The sequence below is a fragment of the Tursiops truncatus genome, chromosome 1 (assembly GCF_011762595.2).
Source record: "Tursiops truncatus isolate mTurTru1 chromosome 1, mTurTru1.mat.Y, whole genome shotgun sequence".
Classification (NCBI taxonomy): Eukaryota; Metazoa; Chordata; class Mammalia; order Artiodactyla; family Delphinidae; genus Tursiops; species Tursiops truncatus.
The window spans coordinates 149,918,179-149,939,987 of record NC_047034.1 but is presented as its reverse complement, the minus strand read 5'-3'; the positions used below and the strand labels follow the sequence as shown (position 1 = coordinate 149,939,987).

Here is a 21,809-nt window from a genome sequence, read left to right as displayed (position 1 = left end):
CGAGGGCAGAAAAGAGGATTCAGAGTTTAATTAAACTTAATAAAATGCCGCCCAGAGGGCGAGAAAGCTGAAGTCTGACCTCCATCGGCCCTGATGGATGTGCAGGTCAGAGATGTTCTGATTCACGCAAAGCCTGAAGCGTGAGCGGGAGGGGAGACAAGCACTTAGATCTCTGGCAGCTGCCCCCAAACTTATCCTCCTTCACACCACTAGCATCTCCCTCCCATCCTTCATCTTAATGTGTGATTATCCTGCTTATTGATTTGTTGACTTGCTTGCTGTCTTCCTCCCTCCCTAGAAGGGTGAGGGCTGTTAGGACAAGTACTTTATCTGTTTTCTGCCCAGCTGTACGCCCCCTACACTTGGCAGGATGTTTGGCACAGAACAGGACTTGAGAAATACCTGTTGAATATTGAATGACTGAACTAGAAACAGAGAGTAGAGATAGTTTGGTTAATAAGAAGTGAGAGGGCGAGCTGGAAAGGGAGTGGGCTGCAAGCAGAAGCTGCTGATGGAATGAGCCCCTGATAAGGAGAAGAGAGATGGGTGGGCGCCCCTGAGATGGTGGGGTCCCAGGTTTAGGGAGGTGGTTAGGGCGAATGCAGGGCACTAACATGAAAGCTTAAACTAGAGACTTAGAGGTATTTTTCTGGTCTAAATGACATCTAACCCACATGCCCTGGCCTCAGGACATGTTCCCCCGGAGTAAGACAAGGATCCCTGGGCAGGTGATTCATTAATGAAATGCTTCCGGCGGGGTGGGGGGGTCAGGAAAGGAGAGGGGGAGCAGCAGAGAGGAGGGGAGGAATCAGGCCAGGCTGTGACCTCAGGTGGAGCCCCAGCATGACCCCAGGAGACTTCTGGAATACAGACTGCACCTCCTCCCAAATCTGTCCCCTCCTCCCCCAAGGCGAGGCAGCTGAGTTTCACGTCCCCATGCCAGTTATAATTGGCTACTGTGACACCAGCTCTCTTGACAGGCCAATCCTTTGAAGGGGCAAAGGCCACAGAAGCTTCGGGGTGGGCGCACAGAACTAGTCAAAGTGATCCCAGGGTGTCTGGGCAGAGTACCAGCAATGTTTGCTACTAAAGCAGGACAGAGCATGGTGTGGGCCCCCGCCCCGGAAGACCCCCCCCCCCCCCGCAAACAACCAACTGAAGTTCCAGGAGGCTGGTCGGTGCAGGGATAGTTACCACTTAGGATCATTTTTGTTGCGGAAAATAATCCTACAAAAGAAGATATCAAGGCTGCTATAGTTACACAGAAGTGCTCTTCTTGGAAAATGATAAGGGCATGAATTTAGTCCTTCTACGAGTACTGAATGTGGTGTGCAATTATTAAGAAAGTACTTAGAGTATTCCAAAATACTTAAAAGTCAAGAAATAGGAAACTTCTAGGGAACCTGTATTACATTCCTAGGACATGTTTATTATTATCATAGTATGTGATATTGTGGCATCCTCGGAAATAAAATCAATTGAAATAAAATAAATCAACCAACTAATATTTACTGAATGCCTGCTATATATACATCCAGCTCTGTGCCAGAAAAGGTGAAATGGAGAAATGTCTTCCATGCTAGAAGTTTATGATCAGGTTGGGGATCAGATGATATTGCTGAAACAATTAAAGAATAAGGCAAGACAGGATCCATGGTAGGCAATGTAGTTTGATGATTAAGAGTTGAGCCCCAGAGTCAGACTGCCTGGGATTACTCTTATTACTGCCTCAGTTTTCCAATCTGAGTAATAACAGTACTTCCTTCACAAGATTCCAGTGAGGATAAAATGAGGTAATTTGTTTAAAGCCCTTAGAGCAATGCCTGATGCATACAGCAAGCACTCAGTCCCTGGGAGTCCCACCGCTGCAGGTATTATTGCCGCTGAGGGGTGGAAAAAACCTCTCCTTACCTGACTGGTCTCCTATCTGGCTCTGCTCAGGAAGGACCCAGACATTTATGCCTGGCTACGGGGTCACACCAGATAAGAAATCAGGAAACATCCATCCTTGTTTCCTTGGACACAGGTGCAAACTAAGCAAAGACCAAGAGTTGAAGGGCACATGGCATGTTCCTCTCCTGGGCTGCCCTGGAGTTGAGGCCGACGGCTTTCTGTCCTGGGAGCCTTTCAGACTTGGAGCACACACGTGCTCAGACTCTAAAGAGTGTTGGGTCAGTAAGGCAGCACTGGGAAAGTCATCAGCATCTTTGTATCCCTACTAATGGATTCCTGCCCAGCACCTGGGAGCCAGTGCTGACAGTTTTCTGATCAGCACCAGAGTAGGGCGTTCAGGCTCAAGTGGTGCAGTCACACACACCTGCGCTTCTATCCTGCAACTCCACGCACAACTGTGTGACCTTGGGCCAGGGACTTTGACCTCTGGAGGCTCAAGTCCCTAGTGTGTAAAACAGTTCCCTGGCCTTGGCTGCACTTTAAAATCACTGCAGGAGTGTTTAAAAGTCCAAATGCCCAGCACTCACCCCAGACCAATAAAGTCAGAAGCCCCTAGGATGGGAAGCACTGCTATAGGGAAAATGGTCATCTTCTACTCATCGGAGTGAATTAACTGAGATAACCCAGGGAAACGTTTAATCAAATACCATGTTTTACACAGAGTGTCCCGACAAAGGTGGTTAACACATCATACCACCCAGAGTTCTCCCCACAGACCCACAGAGGATCATACTTTGGCAGCTTTATTCTTTTCATAGGAAACTTCGGTTCAGATACCTCACTTTGGCAGGTATCAAGGATCAAGCCCACATTTTGATTTCTCTAGTTGTTTGATCATCCTGGCCCTGAGTCATCTTATTCTTGGAGAGAAAAAACGGTCAGACCCAGAAAGAGTTTCTCTGGATGTAGGGCTGTGAAGCTAAATCCTCATTTCCAATTATGCACTCAATGGCCTCATATCCCCCATCCTCATAAGAGAGTCGCATTCCAAAGGGAGCCTCAGTCCTTGGCTTACAGAGGTGACAGGAGCTGGGGATGGGCGTCCACAGCCCTGGCTCCCATGGAGGCTGCCTGGACAGTAACATCCTTGAGAGTTATAGGAAAAATAGTTCTGGGCCTGTGTCCCCCCCCGCCCCCGTCATATCATTACTCAACATAGAGCTTCAAACCCTGTGATACATGAAGATGCACGCAAATCTGGGTACGAGGATTTCAGAGTGCAGCGGGGGACTTTCCAGTCCTCGCTTCCTACCTTATCTATGCATCTGGACCCAGAACCCAGAGAAGGAACTGGGACAAAGCAAACAAGTGGGATCCTCTGCAACTTGTCGTCGTGTTTTTCTGTAATAAACACTTGGGAGAAATGAACAGAGCTCCGATTCAAGGAGTAAAGGGGGGCAGCTAGCAACCCAGTTGGAGGAAGAGCTGGTTGGGTGACAAGGGAAAAAAGTGCTGTCCACCCAGTGTAGAGGTAGTGTTTGCGGCCCAATGGGAGCTTGGATGTCAGGGTGCCAGGCAACAGAGCTTGAGGGAGACTATTCCAATCTCACCATGAACTGAGAAAAGGAGATCTGACCACGTGCATCCCAGATCCTGAGATCCCTTTTTGTTGAGCCATTCAACAACACAGTATTTATTTTGGGCTAAGCATATCTATCTATCTATCTATCTATCTATCTATCTATCATCGATCATCTGATCGATATTTCATAGCCCCATTCGGTTAGTACTCTTATTATCCCACTTTGCAGATGGGGAAACTGAGGCACACAGAAGTTAAGTCATTTGTCCAAGGTCATAGAGTTACTATGTGACAGAGTGAAATATGAACCCTGGAATAGGAATCTGGCAGTCTGGCTCCCATGCCCATGCTCTCAATTCCTAGGCCCTATTGTTTCTAGTCTAGTAAGGGCGTCGACAGACAATTAGAACAGAATGTCTACAGGATATACTAAGGACGAGCACAGGTGATGGTGTGCAAAATCCCGCTATTATTTGAGGCTCACTCATAAGAAGGAAAATGGAAGGAGCCACCTGGTGACAGCCTGACAGTCCCAAAGGCAGATAAAATGAACCTTCCAATTGCTGGAGAGATAACGAAGAAACTTGATTAGGTATTCACCCAAGAGAAATGAAAATATACGTACACACAAAGATTGTGATTGTCCACAGCAGCTTTTTTTACAATAGCCAAAACCTGGAAACAACCTGAATTTCCATCAAGAGACAAATGCAACTTGCAGTACGTCTGTACAGTGGAATACTACTCAGCCGCACAAAGGATGAACGGCTGATGCTCCCAGCGTGAATGAATCTCAAAGCACGGGGCTCAGGGTACAAAGTCAGGAGCAAAAAAAAGTACCTATTTTACGATTCCGTCTATACAGCGTTCTAGAAAAGGCAAATTCCAGTTTCAGAAACCAGATGAGCGGTTGCCAAGGGAAGAGGGTGGGAGGGGAGAAATGAATGCAGAGGGGTCCAAGGAACTTTGGGGGGGATGATGAAAATGTTCTGTATCTTAATTGTGCCTTTCCAATCCGAGCCTCATGGCAGGCTGCTGAGCTCCGAGCATTTCCAGCGCTGCCGTTACAAATTAGTGGAAGGGATCAGATACCCAGGCAGACTAATTCACAGCTGACCTCAGAGGGGCAGATGTTCTGCAAAACTGGCCAGTGACCCACAGAGAAGGCTGGCAAGCCCACAAGGCTCTCCTTGGGCTCTTCTGTGGCTTCTGCCTCCCAGGTAGAAACTATGCATCTATTAGATGAAAAAGGGGAAGCACCTTTCCAAGATTTACTTGGCCTTAGGAGGGTGGGAGATAATTTGTCTCTGTCCAAGAAAAAATTTTCACTCACCCTTGAATTGTTCTCTCCAGAACATTTGGGGATGGGGGTAGGGGTGAGGGGCTGCAGCAGGGGAGAAAGGGAGAGAACAGGGAAGCAAATGTCACACTGCTCTGAGGTGGCAGCAAGATGAGCTCTTACCATCTTAAACCCCAGAAAGGATGGAGGAAGAGAAGGAACCCTTCGCCTACCCCATTCTCACCTGGCTACCCAAGTAAGGAAGCAGCCACACCAGGGCGCCCCTGCCCGGGCTGGATGAGAAGGGAACAGAGACATCGACAGAGCAGGAAGGCAGCAGGAATGGGGACGGAACACGAGACTGGCGCGGGTCCCTCCCCTGGACCCGCAGGAGGCTTGTGGCAGCCGGAATGTCCATCTGCTGTGCCCCATCACTAGTAGGCTCACAGGAAGGGAAGGAGACAATGACAACCTGAAGGCCCTTTGCTCAGAAGTCATACCAGGAAGTGAGCAGCAGTTCCTGCTGGCCTAGGAGTAAACCACGTCAGTGTCACCGGCCAGCACTGTCTTGGACAAACCGCTTACAACAACAAAGAGTTACAAAATCCCTTGGCCGAAGGGCCTGGAAGTTGAGTTCAGCCAAGCCCAGCCACATGGGCGGTGGGAGGAACGGGGAGTACCAGCTGCCATCCAAGTCCTCTGCTGCAAACTGAGAGAGCCAGTCTTAGAGAACGAGATGATTGCGCTTTTTTTTCTCCCAAAGAGAGCTGGTTTCCATGTGGTAAGGCCTATCATTCAATAATAAGCTAAGAACAGAGAGAGAAGGGTAGCATGAAGGTAGAACTCTGGCCAAAACACAGGCATCCGGAAGGGAAGAGGTGAGTAATTCTGGACATCTAGCTCTTGGTAAATGGAAGAGGAAACGGACAGCCTCTGATCCTAATTCACTCTGTTTCAGGTTTGGAAGAGAGCTGCATCCAGGAGAAATGTCCTAACGGAACAGGACTGCCAATGCGTGGAACTGGAAATCAACCAGAAACCCATCAGCTCCCCCAGGTTACCAAGAAAGGAGAATTAAATCCCTAGCAGTTGATATACTTCTGCACTTAAAGGCTAAACTATCTGTTATCTACTCAGCATCGCTCACTTCTACTGTGGTCAGACTCTCTGGCAGGTTTAGCACATTCATACTCAATCCACTAGCACCAACTTGTCTTCTATCTTAGCCTGGAAGGAGCCTAAGTTACATTTCTAAGAGCATACCATCTTAGCTATGGAATGAATCACGGATTGAACTGAATAAACCATTGTAATAAACACATGCAAATATATAATACATCCTGTCAACAGACTCAGCATTGTCTTTCACAGTTAACAAGTGTTCAAGTTTACTGTGGTATTAAAGGAAACCCTGTGGATTTTATTTCCAGCACTATGGTGGGCTAGGTATGTAGGTGAGTCTACTGAAAACAACTAAGAAAACTGGATACCAGAGAAAAAACATCTTTTAAAGTGACTTACAAGCTGAGAAATTGGTAAGAAATTCTTTTATTGAGGTGAAATTCACGTAACATGATGGAAATTAATTTTGAATTATTCTAGAAGCTTTGAAGATGCCCACAGTTGTGACCAGTAATTCTACTCCTGTGTATATTCCCTGAGTAAACTTATATACATGCTCACCAGGGGAAAGTTCACAGCAGCGCCATTTACAAGAGTAAAAAACTGGAAATGATTTTAGTGTTCATGGATAGCAGAATAGATATATAAACCACAGTGTATATTCATTCCATGGAATTACAGTTCAGCAAAATGAAAAAACTTAAGCTACAGTCAACAATACGAACAAATCCGGGAATGAAACATGTAACAACTAGCTGGGACAGGGATTGTATAGTCAGAAGGGATTCCGGCCACAGGACTGGAGATGGGTCCCAATACCCCCTGCTGTGCCAGGTGTAATCCCTTTAGGAAGGTGAAGGGACTTGAATAGGTTTCATGGGAGCACAGGGGGGTGGGGGGAGGAGTCAGGTAAGCAGCAATTTACCACCAACTGATATGGAAATATTAATATTTCAATATTTCAGTTGTTTGTCAACTAGTGCAGCTTCTGATATGCACGGGCTAACTATGAACACAAGAATATAAACAGTATTCCACTTATATGACATTCACAAACATGTACAACTAAAGATATGGTTTAGAGATGCAAATATAAAGGGTGAGACAATAAAGAAAAGCATGGGGAAAAGAGACAGACATGTCCAGAAAATGATTATCCCTGAAAAGGGAGGGGTGGGATGGGATGGAGAGGGGTACCACTCTTCGAAGGTAACAGTAACATTTTTTTTCTTAAATTGACTGGTGAGGACATGAGTGTTGATCATAATATAATATGAAGAATGATTATTCTTTAAACCTTTATATACAGTATATAAGTGTTCTTTTGTATCTAGTGGCTATTTCATTAAAATTAGTTAAAAGGATTTTATCAAGAAACATTTAATAAGAAACTCTCATATCAAATTGCTGTGGTTCCTGCCATAGCTCTTCCAGGGGCTTGGCAAATGTGATCTCCTCAATTGTAATTGGTGGAACTCTTAAACCCACTGCAAATTCTACGAGCTTCTCCCCAAATCACTCCGGAAAGATTCTTGTGAGAACACCTCCAATGAGGAGCAGGAAAGCCCAACCTTCAGAGTACATTCTGCTCTGGCTCTTTTTATTAAATATAATCATAAGCACAGTGGGGTTTGTTTTTGTTTTTTTAATCTCCTGGAATCTTCTCAAATTTTGAAATCTTTAAAATGAGGGCATGGAGCAAATGACTACATTCTGTCTCTCTTGCCTAGATTTGTTTTGTCTTTCACCATACGCTTCAGCTGTGTGATGCCCCAGTTCTCTCCATGAGATATGCTGACAGTCAGGGGAAGTTTCTAAGAGTGTATTAAATCTATATTGAGGGCCAGAGAGTGGAGGGAGTTTGGGAGGTTGCGTGCCTGTGTGATTTTTTTTTACCAATTCCAGCAGCTGCTTGGCATCTGTAGACACACCATTCACTTTTTTCAGTTATTTGTGTGAACCATCCCTAAAAGCCACGCCACATGGCGACTCTCCTTTTCCTGAAGCACAAGTGTGAACTGTGTAGCAAAGCTACACAGCACAAGAGCAAGTCACTTAGCCGGAGAGGGAGTCTTGTCAAAGCTCCTCCTCCCGACACACCAGCAGGGAAACAGAAACTCTCTGGATGTGAAACTGCTTCCTTGAGTGCAAGTTGAAAAGGCAAATCATTGGTGGCCTGTGAATAATTATGGAAACCTCTCCCCTTTGGACAGAAACCTGATTCAGAAGGAAGTCAAGAGCCTATGCAAATGTTTCTGCATTTGCAAATTTGGGAATTTGTAAAGGGTTTGAGATGCATCCATAAAGATTGTCAAGAGTCTACTGTATTGAATCTTGACTAAAGAGATTTTTCAGAATTCTTCTTCTAATAAAAATAAGTTGGTTCATTTTTACCAGCGCTCCTCTGATTTTTTTTAATACATCTTTATTGGAGTATAATTGCTCTACAATATTATATTAGTTTCTGCTGTACAACAAAGTGAATCAGCTATATGCATACATATATCCCCGTATCCCCTCCCTCTTGAGCCTCTATCCCACCCCTCTAGGTGGACACAAAGCACCCAGCTGATCTCCCTGTGCTATACAGTAGCTTCCCACCAGCAATCTATTTTATATTTGGTAGTGTATATATGTCAGTGCTATATACACTAAGTCCCAGCCTCCCCTTCCCCGCCCTGTGTCCTCAAGTCCATTCCCTACATCTGCATCTTTATTCCTGCTCTACCACTAGGTTCATCAGTACCAATTTTCTAGAGTCCATATATGTGTGTTAGCATACGGTATTTGTTTTTCTCTTTCTCACTTACTTAACCCTGTATGACAGACTCTGGGTCCATCCACCTCATTACAAATAAGTCAGTTTCATTCCTTTTTATGGCTGAGTAATATTCCATTGCATATATGTGCCACATTTTCTTTATCCATTCATCTGTCAATGAACATTTAGGTTGCTTCCATGTCCTGGCTATTGTAAATCGTGCTGCAGTGAACATTGCGGTACATGTATCTTTTTGAATTATGGTTTTCTCAGAGTATATGCCCAGTAGTGGGATTGCTGGGTCGTATGGTAGTTCTACTGTTACGTTTTTAAGGAACCTCCATACTGTTCTCCATAGTGGCTGTATCAATTTACATCCCCACCAACAGTGCAGGAGGGTTCCCTTTTCTCCACACCCTCTCTAGCATTTATTGTTTCTAGATTTTTTGATGATGGCCATTCTGACTGGTGTGAGGTGATACCTCATTGTGGTTTTGGGGGGTTTTTTTGTGTTTTTTTTAATATATCTTTATTGGAGTATAATTGCTTTACCATGTTGTGTTATTTTCTGCTTTACAACAAAGTGAATCAGCTATATGTATACATATACCCCCATATCTCCTCCCCCTTGCATCTCCCTCCCATCCCCCCTATCCCACCCCTCTAGGTCATCACAAAGCACTCAGCTGATCTCCCTGTGCTATGCAGCAGCTTCCCACTAGCCACCCATTTTACATTTGGTAGTGTATATATGTCAATGATACTCTCTCACTTCGTCCCAGCTTACCCTTCCCCCACTGTGTCCTCAAGTCCATTCTCCAGGTCTGCGTCTTTATTCCTGCCCTGACTCTAGGTTCATCGATACCATTTTTTTAGATTCTACATATGTGCGTTAGCATATGGTATTTGTTTTTCTCTTTCTGACTTAAGTCACTCTGTATGACAGACTCTAGGTCCGTCCACCTCACTACAAATAACTCAATTTCATTCCTTTTATGGCTGAGTAATATTCCATTGGATATATGTGCCACATCTTCTTTATCCATTCATCTGTCGATGGACATTTAGGTTGTTTCCATGTCCTGGCTATTGTAAATAAAACTGCAATGAACACTGTGGTACATGTATCTTTTTGAATTATGGTTTTCTCAGAGTATACGCCCAGTAGTGGGATTGCTGGGTCGTATGGTAGTTCTATTTTTAGTTTTTTAAGGAACCTCCATACTGTTCTCCATAGGGGCTGTATCAATTTACATTCCCACCAACAGTGCAAGGGGGTTCCCTTTTCTTCCTTTTCTAGATTTTTTCATGATGGCCATTCTGACCGGTGTGAGGTGATACCTCATTGTGGTTTTGATTTGCATTTCTCTAATGATTAGCGATGTTGAGCAACCTTCGATGTGTTTGTTGGCCAACTACATGTCTTCTTTGGAGAAATGTGTATTTAGGTCTTCCACCCATTTTTGGATTGTTTTTTTTTGTTTTTTTGATATTGAGCTGCCTGAGCTGCTTGTATATTTTGGAGATTAATCCTTTGTCAGTTGCCTCATTTGCAAATATTTTCTCCCATCCTGAGGGTTGTCTTTTCACCTTATTTATTGTTTCCTTTTTTGTGCAAAAGCTTTTAAGTTTCATTAGGTCCCATTTGTTTATTTTTGTTTTTATTTCCATTACTCTAGGAGGTGGGTCAAAAAGGATCTTGCTATGATTTATGTCATAGAGTGTTCTGCCTATGCTTTCCTCTAAGAGTTTTGTACTGTCTGGTCTTACAAAATGTCTTAATCCATTTTGAGTTTATTTTTGTGTATGGTGTTAGGGAGTGTTCTAATTTCATTCTTTTACATGTAGCTGTCCAGTTTTCCCAGCACCACTTATTGAAGAGGCTGTCTTTTCTCCACTGTATATTCTAGCATCCTTTGTCAAAGATAAGGCGACCATATGTGTGTGGGTTTATTTCTGGGCTTTCTATCCTGTTCCATTGATCTATATTTCTGTTTTTTTTGTTTGTTTGTTTTTTGATTTTTGCAGTACGTGGGCCTCTCACTGTTGTGGCCTCTCCCGTTGTGGAGCACAGGCTCCAGACGCACAGGCTCAGCGGCCATGGCTCACGGGCCCAGCCGCTCCGCGGCATGTGGGATCTTCCCGGACCGGGGCACGAACCCGCGTCCCCTGCATCGGCAGGCGGACTCTCAACCACTGCGCCACCAGGGAAGCCCTATATTTCTGTTTTAGTGCCAGTACCATACTGTCTTGATTACTGTAGCTTTGCAGTATAGTCTGAAGTCAAGAAGCCTGATTCCTCCAGCTCCATTTTTCTTTCTCAAGATTGCTTTGGCTATTCGGGGTCTTTTGTGTTTCCATACAAATTTTAAGATTTTCTTTTCTAGTTCTGTGAAAAATGCCATTGGTAATTTGATAGGGATTGCGCTGAATCTGTAGATTGCTTTGGGGAGTATAGTCATTTTCACAATGTTGATTCTTCCAATCCAAGAACATAGTATATCTCTCCATCTGTTTGTATCGTCTTTGATTTCTTTCATCGGTGCCTTATAGTTTTCTGCATACAGGTCTTTTGCCTCTTTAGGTAGGTTTATTTCTAGGTATTTTATTTTTTTGTTGCAATGGTAAATGGGAGTGTTTCCTTAATTTCTCTTTCTGATTTTTCATTGTTAATGTATAGAAATGCAAAAGATTTCTGTGCATTAATTTTGTATCCTGCAACTTTACCAAATTCATTGATTAGCTCTAGTAGTTTTCTGATGGCATCTTTAGGATTTTCTATGTATAGTATCATGTCATCTGCAAACAGTGACAGTTTTATATCTTCCTTTCCAAGTTGGATTCCTTTTATTTCTTTTTCTTCTCTGATTGCCATGGTTAAAACTTCCAAAACTATGTTGAATAATAGTGGTGAGAGTGGGCAACCTTGTCTTGTTCCTGATCACATTGCGGTGGCTTCTCTTGTTTCGAAGCATGGGCTCTAGGCACGTGGGCTTCAGCAGTTGTGGTACACGGGCTCAGGAGTTGTGGCATACGGGGTTAGTTGCTCTGTGGCAACTGGATCTTCCAAGCCCAGGGCTCAAACCCATGTCCTCTGCATTGGCAGGCTGATTCTTAACCACTGCACCACCAGGAAAGTCCGTCCTCTGATCTTAAGATAGCTTCAGCATCTAATGCAAAGCCTGCAATTCCTGAATAGACTAACTTTGGTGACAAAGGCTCAGCAGAGCATGTCATATATTTATAACACTGGTCTTATTTTTTTCCATCCGTATTACTTGTTTATCATCTTTTCTTTGGATCCCTGTCATGTATATTACTCTTTTTTTTTTTTTTTTTTAAGTTTTACCTGAATTCCAATTCAAGGACCCATGGACATCCAGAGACTTCCCATGATCCTTGAGATTGACTTCTGTATGCTTCTCCCTGGCTTCACTGCTGAATCTAAGGGGTATTCTTAGTTCATCTACCACACATCTAGATGTAAAGCTCCACCCTTTTTTTTTTTTTTTTTCCAGAAGAATGCCAGCCACACCTGGTATTTTGTAGCACTTAGTAATGAGGGGAGGAATCAAATCACTCATGCATGCATGGTTTTCAGGAACAGACTGGATCAATAGCCTAAGCACACATTCCCAAATGTGACCCTCCCCAAAGGGCAGCCCCTTGGAGAAAGTGGTTCAGTCACCTCCCACCACCAACCCCTACCTCCTCTGCCTTTCAAGCCCCCTGGGATTTCAGAGAATAGCATTTTATCCATCTTATTACATCAGTATCCCTTTGCTTATATACATGGAAACTCAGGACAATTCTGAGCATTTCTGATCATATTCAATGGCCTGTTATTGACAGTTTCTTTTAATAAGTTCAAAACGTTCTTCAAATAATTTACCAAAATGATGAACTTATGTGTGTCTAGAAACCGAGCAATACTCTTCTGCTACTTTTAATTAGGGCCTTCACATTTTTGACATATGCATTAAATTTAAAAATTAAATTAAATATACAGTACTCTTTAAAAAGTGTCAGCATTAATTTTCCTGTACTTGTGTCTTTCCTGTTGCCTTTGTTTTGGAATAAACTGTAACTAAGCAAATCAGCAGAGGGTCAGGCAAAGCTCGTGTAACTCACATATCCTTCCAGTTTTGAGCACCATGTCTGAATTGAGTCAACACCACAGTTTAACATGAGGGTGTTGTCATGACACCTTGAACGTTTTTTAACAGCACACTGGTGGTGGGGAGTCCACATTCCCTACACTGACATAAGAAGCACATGCCTCTCTGGCTTCGTCTTTTCCATCATCCAGTCTCTTCCAATTAATTCCAGCGTTAAGTCGCCAAGTTGGAAGGTTCTGAATGTGTCTCTGGTCAGAGCGAGACAGGCTGAGGCTCCCATGCCTCCTTCTTAGAATTTTCTATAACATCAAACGTTAGAACATAAGTACTACTAATTCTAGCATAATAGTTCCCTGCCAAGTTTCAGCAAAAGATCATAAAGTTCTCAATTAATTTCAATAGGGGAGCTTTATAGTTATAATATAATTTTGATCAATAAGCCCTTGGCTGTCCAGAAACCTCGGGTGAAAAAAGTCATTTGGGGTATACTTCATATTCTCATGCCTTTTGAAGCTGGACACACAAAATGCCATTTAAACTCCTCTTGATGCATATAGGTCCCCGTGCACGTCAGTTATTATGCGACAAGACAGTGTTCTGAAGACCTATCCAAATATATAAAATTTCACTGAATTCCTCACATTAAATACTTATGTTAAATAGTCTCAAAATTCTATACTTTGAATTCCTGTGCCTTTTAAATTTTATTTTAAACTTGTTTAGTATTTCTATTTCTTACATTACTAGTACTTCTTAGTGATATTTTAGAAAAGAGCTATAAGAACCCTTGTACACTACTTTATCAATCTCTTCCAATTTTCTGGGTATAATTGGCAAACTAATCATCGAACCTCTTAGAACTTTATGTAAATGAAGAGTCCTGCAGAAGGGTATGAAATTTTCTGCAATGAAATTTTCCAATGATCGTAATACCTGACCTGAGCTCATGGACTTATGGCATCTCTCTTGCTTTACCATTTAGGTCCCAGATGGCTAAGTGACCTCGTATAAATGTGCATTGCAGATTGTCATGGTATCATCCTAACACCCATCAGCTACAGAGGACATGTTACTTTTTAGCCCAACTCATTTACTTCTCAAGATATGTCAGTGGGCTTGGTAAGGCTACGACGGTGACACCCACTTTACAGATGAAGAACGACCTTGGTCAAGGGCTTTAGCCAAGTCTGTCCTGAAACACCAGTGCTGCCTGTTCACGTAGTCAGTGTTTCCTGCCCTGCTTGCCCAGTGCATCTGCAGATTTGTAAATATGCTTTGATTCCACCAGACACAGAAGGAAGGACCGCATGTCTGGGCCTCCTTGATGGGCAGCTTGGAGAACAGGGAAGAACCTGAAAGGCATCAGGGAACTCACAGAGCAAGTGAGAGACAAGTTAAAAGCTATCCAGTTGTCACACAGCTTTCTTAACATTATCTCCCATCAAGTCGGGGCCTGGAATCTGCCAGGATTTCAGACTAAATGCCTCTTCTTCTTGCTGGTACCTTTCATACACCAAGTGCCTCGATGGCTCAGTTGGCAAGAACCCAAAGGCATCACACGCTCCTCCACTCCAAGGAGGGTGACAGCCACCGAGACAGAGCAGGCAGAGACAGTTCAGCAACAGCGCTGTTGGGGAACACCTTCATCCACTGCCACGGCGTACAACTCTGTCGCTGCCTTAGAGCAGACCCAACGGGGTGCGGAGGACAGTAAAACCATCCCAGCCTGAAGGGCCGGACTTCTTGCTAAATTAACAAGTCTGTCTAGGAGCCCCAGGCTGAGGCACCGAGGGGTGTGATAAAGGGGCCCCGTGCAACAATTCTGTGTCCTGTGGGTACGTTAGCTAAACAGACGGAGTGGGGAGGAAGGAGAGAGAGCTGAGTGTCATGGACACCTTTCCCCCTCTGCCTGCAGATATCTTGATGGGACAGCTGTTCTCCTACCTTGCAAAAAAAAAAAAAAAAAAAAAAAAAACCCACAGTATTTAATGCAAGAATGTACAGGGTCAACAGCAACTGCAAGTCATCAGAGCTTTAAAGAGCATATGTCGAGCAGCTCAGCCAGCATCTGGGTTCTACTCTTCAGCCCCACAGTGTAGCCCAACTCCAGAGCAAAACTGAAACAGCGTGGCAGAAACTGTTTCCCTCAGCAGGAAGTATGAAGAACAGCTAGAACCTGAAACAAATGAGCCTGGCAGTCACCCTGCATTCAGGATTCGTGTTATGTTTTATGCATCTAGTTAGGAACCCAGCGGTCTTGCTGGGATGATTCCAACCTTTTCCAGAATTCAAGAGGGGGCTGACATGACCAAATGCAAATTCAGACAAGCAATGACTAGCTGAAAGGGATGTGGGAGGGTCTTTAGATCAACACCAACCCAAAGCCAATTCCACCGCTAACCCTAATGGACACGTGATCTTTGCCCCCCATGTTCTTCACAGAAATTGCTCAAATCATTCCCCCTCTTCCCCACACTGTCCCTGCCCCGCTGATACACACAGTTACACAAAAACATCATAAACATAGGACCCAACTTCTTCAGTCGGGGGGAGGACGGGAAACGGTGGGAGTTGCTGGGGCGCACGGTCTGATCATTGGTTGAAGTTACGTAATCACGCAAACAAGGGCTGGAGAACGCTGGGTGGAGATCAATTCAGGGCACACCTCACGCTCTCCCTTCTCCCCTCCCCCAACAACCAGAAAGCAAGCCAGTTTTAACACCACCAAAACCAAAGCACAAGACACAGCTGGGGGGTGGCGAGCACCCGGCTACTGCGGTTCCAAAGCCAAGGGTGGCCGGAAACTTGAGGTGCGCGGCAGAAAAAGGGCCAAGGTACCGCTCACCAAGCAACCAGACCCCGCAGACCCTCCTGCCGGCATCCACGACCCCCAAAGTTCAAGGGCGGGCCGAGCCAAAGAAGTAGTCCCGACCTGCGACCTGCAACGTAAACCAAAGCAGCCGCGGTCAACCAAACCCACGCCTGGCCTCCAGCGCCTCTCCAACACTTCGGTCCGAGTCTCCGCGAGTTCAGGGTGTCGGCCACGCTCAGGAGTCCTCGGGCAGCTTGTACAGTCTCAGCAGGGGCCATTCAGCACCAGCGGTGTTTCTCCTTTTAAAGGATGGTAAAATGTGGGGCACGACTGGGAGAGGGGTAAGGCGAGAATCCCCAACAGAGTAAAAGTTTGGGTTTGGTTTGATCTTCTTTGGAGGAGGGGCTTTTGCGATTTTGCTTTAGGAACATTTGGGGGCGGGGGCTAGGAAGATTTCCCCTCTCTCTGGGCACCCAGCATCCTCCGATCTCATTTTCGGCAACACAGACGGCTCAGGGGGGTCTGAACAACCGCGGAGCCGCAGCCAGGGCAGCAGAAAAAACTGCAGGTGCTGCGGTGGACAAGGCATTAGCCCGACCGCTGGGGCTCAGAGGAGAGGGGGGCCCCACTGCGCCGGTGCCGCCGGGCTGCCGAGGTGTGGGGAGCGCGCGGCGCGCAGAGGGTTACAGCCGCCGCTGCCGCCGTGATTGACGCGCGGGGGTCACTTGAGGCTCCCGCCGCTCCCCCTGGCACCGGGCCAGGGAGCCCGCTCAGCCCACCGAGGGCACCGCACGCCGCGCGGCCGCCCACCCGGCCGTTCCCGGCGCCTCCGCCACCGGACACCTCGCCCAAGAAAGGCCACGACGACATGGAATCGCAGCTCGCTATTTCACTTGCCCGTAGCGGCCGCTGGCAAAAACACAATAAATAAAATAAAGCGCGAGGCATCCCTCCGCCGAATAAAAATCCAGAGTCCCCTACCTTCGGCCTTGGGATGGCAAACTGGTCCTGTGTTCTCTGACCCACGGATCCAGCCCCTTCTTCATGAATTATTCCGGTCAGTCAGGATTTTGTGCATTTTTTTCCTGAACACCTGTTTCAAGTAAGGGGTAAAGACCTTATTGAAAGAATTGTCCTTAAAAGATAACCTGTGCACACATATGTCCATCCAGGCATGCATGCGCGTTTGTATACACACATATGTACACGAGATATACATGTACATTGAAGCACCAAACTAGGCAGTTGGATAATGGGAGAGTCGGCTGGTTGTGAGCATGCTCGCGCCGGGAACAGATCCACCCTCTGTTATTCCTCTGAATAAATATAAATCACGATCAGAAACCCAAACAGTAGCATCCTCTTGAATTCCTGCTGCTGAAAAACACGGAATAAATGCAGCCCGCAGACACGGAATCAAATCAGCAGCTGTTTTCTGAATCCAGAGCCAACCCCTGCCTCGCCTGTCTTTTCCACTATGAGTTCAGACCTTTTTTGAAAGGGGTTTTAACCTTTTAAAGATACAGTACACCAATTATCACTTCTCAATAGCTGTCACTCCAAGCGCAGGAAGCTAGTCCCATGCCTAAAGCCACAGGGCAGGCTTGCTCGCAGGGATAATGATTTCATTCATCAGTGCCTTTAAAAAAGAAAAAGAAAAAGAAAAAATACATATATAGAGAGAGAGAGAGAGAGGGAAAAGGGGGGGGAGAGAGAGAGAGAGGGAGGGAAAGAGCAAAGACAAGGCATAAAACTAGACACATTTATTGCAGTGATGAGTTCCTCAGTGACTAATCAGCATGTTATATAAACACTACCATCCTTCACTTCCGAACACACATGTTCATGGGGTCAGACAATGCCAGGGACACTTGTCAGCACGGGTGTCACCCCTCACGAGCCCCTACCTGCTGATAAAGGACCAGGAAGGCTGCCAGGGCAGCTGCAGGAAGTGGGGGCCTCCACCAGCTCACAATTAACCACAGGGCACTGCCATGCCCTCAAACGAAAGAATCCTCTGGCACTACTTGCAAACTATAATGTAATCTAGGACCAGATCTTGTTCCAACACATGTTTTTTTTTTTTTCCAACCAGTATCTGGAATCAAAACTACCACCTGAACCTTTACAGTCTCTAAGATCCAGACTTAGGCCCTTCTTCAGGATTTTGTTAACAAGCTGGTTTTGTTTGGTTGTTGGGTTTTTGTTTGTTTACTTCTTTTTTCAGGACTAGGTTAAGCATGGAGGTAGAAAACTGGGGGTGGGGCTTGAGGATAAACAACAACCCCCCTGCCCCAATGGAAAAAAAAATATTCATTAAGTACTTCAGCCACCCAGGTAGTGTTTATTATTCCAGTGTTGGTTTTTCAAGAGGTCGCCCTGAGAAGAAACCAGAACTCCTCACCTCACTTATGTTTGAAAGGAAGGAAAATGCAGTTTCCTTCTTTTACAGTTTCTTTTTCACCCCAGGAGCCCCAGAGCTTCAGAACGGTGCTGGCTCTGCTCCCCTGGTTCCAGGCCAGCAGCAGCAACACCAGCAGCTTAGCTGAAAAGCCACCCCGATGTTCCCACAGCCGCTCTGGGCATGTCCCTCTAGCCGTAGGCTCAGAGCCCACCCTCCCTGGGCAAACCGCTGAAACCAATGCACCGTCACCCTCTCACCTCATCACAGCCACTGCCTGCACTGCCCCCTCCCAGACACACACACACACACACACACACACACACACATACATGCACGCACGCACGCACACCCTTCTCTCTCAGCTCCCAGGGCTCTCTAGCAGAAAATTATCATATTTTGTGTGTCATCACCCAAGCTAGCTGGACCTGTCACTGATTGGCTGGGCACTGCCAGCCGGAAATGTCACCAGCCACACAGCTTGGAACTGGCTCTGACCCGCGGCCACCTCAGACCTGAGCCCAGGAGGCTCTGTGACAAGGTGCAGACCTACCACAGGGAGCCTGTCACTCTGTCACTCCTCCCACAGTCCGCCCCAGGCCCTCTCCTCCCGGCTGGTCTCTCTAGCCCGCCCTGGGGGAGGGGACCGCCAGGGGATGGGAGCGAGTCTCCAGCCACACTGGGAGCTGTGCTGCTTCCAGCTGCAGGAGAGAGGAAGCCACTGAAATTCCTGTTCTTCTCAGCAGGTTAGGGGAAGATGTCTCCATTTGGTTTTAAAGATTTGGAGGAAGTGTTCCTGATAAAAACAGTCTCTGCTCATGCTGAAAAATAAAAATTATCAGTAAGGCTGGGTGAAAACACTAATATCATACGCACCAAGGTATCATAATCATAATACCCCAAGGCTGTCAGGGAAACCGGAAGACAATTTAGTCCATCCTCTTCCCTTAAATAGAACAGCTCTTAACCCTCCAAGAAAACTCACCAGAAAAGGGGGCTTCCTAACTTGGCTAGTCAATGCCCTATGATGCCACACAAGTGTTTCAGAGTTAAATGGTCTTTGTCGTGACCAACCTGAATCACTTTGGCTGTAATTTAAGCTTAGTCTCTCCTGCTATATCTTTAGTCATTTCAGTGTGACTCACCATTTAAGTCTCACCTCACTCTGTCCTCCCAGCTAAATTAAACCCTATCTCTCTGGACCAGTATGTAAAAGTTGCTTCTTAAACCTTTAATTATGCTGCTCTATTCTTTAGACTTCAGAGTCAAGCCCCCCAGAGCTAGATGTAGCTGAAAGCTCATTCCATCCAGCCACGGATGCGATGCTTCACTCACCTCTACTGTTTCCACCCTGGGACTTTTGATTTGGGGGGATAGCAGAACTGGGCTCAGACATTTACTCCTTCCTTCTCCTCCAAAACACAAAACAAAAACAAAACAAAACCCCACACTTATATGACCAAAACACTAGAGGCAATGCTGGGACCCAGAGAAAGAGGCCACCCATAAAGCCTACATTTTAAAGAATATGGGGAAGATATAAAGCAGATGAGATGTCGCTGAAGAAAAGGTGATTAGTGCTGATAAGACCATGTATGATTCTGCACAGGCCCCCTAAGAAGAAAGTGCACAGGCTTCCAGAAAAAGGTCCTGGAAAACCCCAAGCTCAGAGAATCAAAGATCAGATGAGGGTCACAGGCATCGGCTCAGAGGCAAAGGAAAGGACATCAGGAACTAGGCATGTTCTCTCCACACAGAACAGCAACGATTCCAGGGCATCTTTGGAAAGTGGAAAGTTTGTCCCTAATATAGGAAGAAGTCAAAGTCTGAAAAGGGGCAAGACCACAGCTCATTTTGGTATGACACACACACACACACACACACACACACACACACACACACACACAAAGAAGAAGAAAGAAAGAAACAGAAAAAGAAATTTATAATCAAATAAGACACAAGATATAACAGAGAAATCCAGAACATCCCATATTAGTCTAAATGAAGTTCTGGAAGGAGATGACATCATTAAGGAAGGGGAAAAGCAACAATCAAGGAAGAAACAGAAGAACATTTCCTTGAGCTGATGAAAGACTCGAGGCCTTAGATCATATGGGTCTATTGGGTGCTGAGCAGTAGGATTACTGAAAGAATATACGATTCTAGATGCAGTCTCCTACTCCAAGAACAAAGAGAAACAACTACAGGCTTCCTGATAGGGGAGAAAATTCAGGCTGCTTAAAAGGAAAGAAAATCAGACTGACATCATACTTCACATCTGCAACACCAGGCTAAAAGACAGTGGCACAACTTTTATAAAATTCTCGGGAAATCTTATTGTAACTCGAGAATTCTACCAGCTGCCAAATTATAATTTCTCTCACATGTGATGACAAAAGAAAGGCGTGTTCAAAGACATAGAAATACCCTTTATTAAATTAAAAAAAAATTACTTGAAGATCTCTTCCAGCCAAGGAAAAAATTAAGCCAGAATAGTAAACTCAAGAAAAGAGAAGACGTGTTATATAAGAAAATGTAATGAGGAATAAAGCCAATAAAATGTATGCTTAAGTACAAATATAATAGTTAATGTGGTTGTAAAGTTTAATTTAATTGTTAACATAAGATAGGTAGAAAGAGAGGATGAGAGAAAGAAATCAAGAAATCTGGAATTTAACTTCCATATGATTTCAACCAAAAAACTGGAAAATCTCAATGGAGATGGGTAAGGAAAATCACTAGAATAAAAAAAATAGGGTGGGGCTTCCCTGGTGGCGCAGTGGTTGAGAGTCCGCCTGCCGATGCAGGGGACACGGGTTCGTGCCCCAGTCCGGGAAGATCCCACATGCCACAGAGCAGCATGGCCGCCGAGCCTGCGCGTCCGGAGTCTGTGCTCCGCAGCAGGAGAGGCCACAACAGTGAGAGGCCCACGTATCGCAAAAAAAAAAAAAAAAATAGGGTGGGAGGATCATTATGGAAGGCAATTAGAACTCCATTTATCACCTCTCTTCCCAAGACCACATTAAAATGATAATAAGGAATTTTTTAAGTTCAAATACACAATGACAAAGAAAACAGTAGAAGAGCCATTAGCCAAGAAAATTGAAAAAGAAGAATAGAAGGGGACTGAATTTTTTTTTTTATATAAATTTACTTATTTATTTATTTATATTTAGCTGCACACAGGCTCTCTCTAGTTGCGGCGAGCAGGGGCTACTCTTCGTTGCGGTGCGTGGGCTTCTCTACGCAATGGCTTCTCTTGTTGCGGAGCACAGGCTCTAGGCAAGCGGGCTTCGGTATGTGTGGCACGCGGGCTCGGTAGTTGTGGCTCGTGGGCTCTAGGGTGCAGGCTCAGTATTTGTGGCGCCCAGGCTTAGCTGCTCCACGGCATGTGGGATCTTCCCGGACCAGGGCTCGAACCAGTGTCCCCTGCACTGGCAGGCGGATTCTTAACTACTGCACCACCAGGGAAGTCAGAAGGGGACTGAATTTATCAACTGTGAATATATACTACAGTAAATAAAACAATATAGCACAATTGCAGAAACCTAAAAATGGACACTGGAACTGAATGAAGTTAAGAAATAGCTTCAGGTATAGTGTTTGCTATGTGATAAGTGATAAAAACTGAATTTTAAATCAATGGGAGGAAAAAATGTTATTCAATAAATAGTGTCAGACTGTGGTATTCGGTATTGCTTCTAACTCATACCTTAAACAAAATATATTCTATTTTCATACCCCCCCCACACACAAATACAACAAGGAAAAACAGATACTATGATTGACCAATAAATCACAGAATGTTATAAAGTTGCTGGTTTTTTTTTAATAGTGGAAA

The 21,809-nt window shown here is 45.1% G+C and overlaps 1 long non-coding RNA gene across 1 annotated transcript in view; it reads right to left on the bottom strand.

The window, feature by feature from the left end:
* LOC141276318 (uncharacterized) overlaps positions 1 to 21,809 on the bottom strand; it is a 345,748-nt gene that overhangs the window by 229,472 nt on the left and 94,467 nt on the right. Inside the window, exon 2 of the long non-coding RNA XR_012325652.1 lies at positions 16,549 to 16,660. This is a non-coding gene — a long non-coding RNA (uncharacterized lncRNA). The remainder of the gene's footprint in view (positions 1 to 16,548; positions 16,661 to 21,809) is intronic.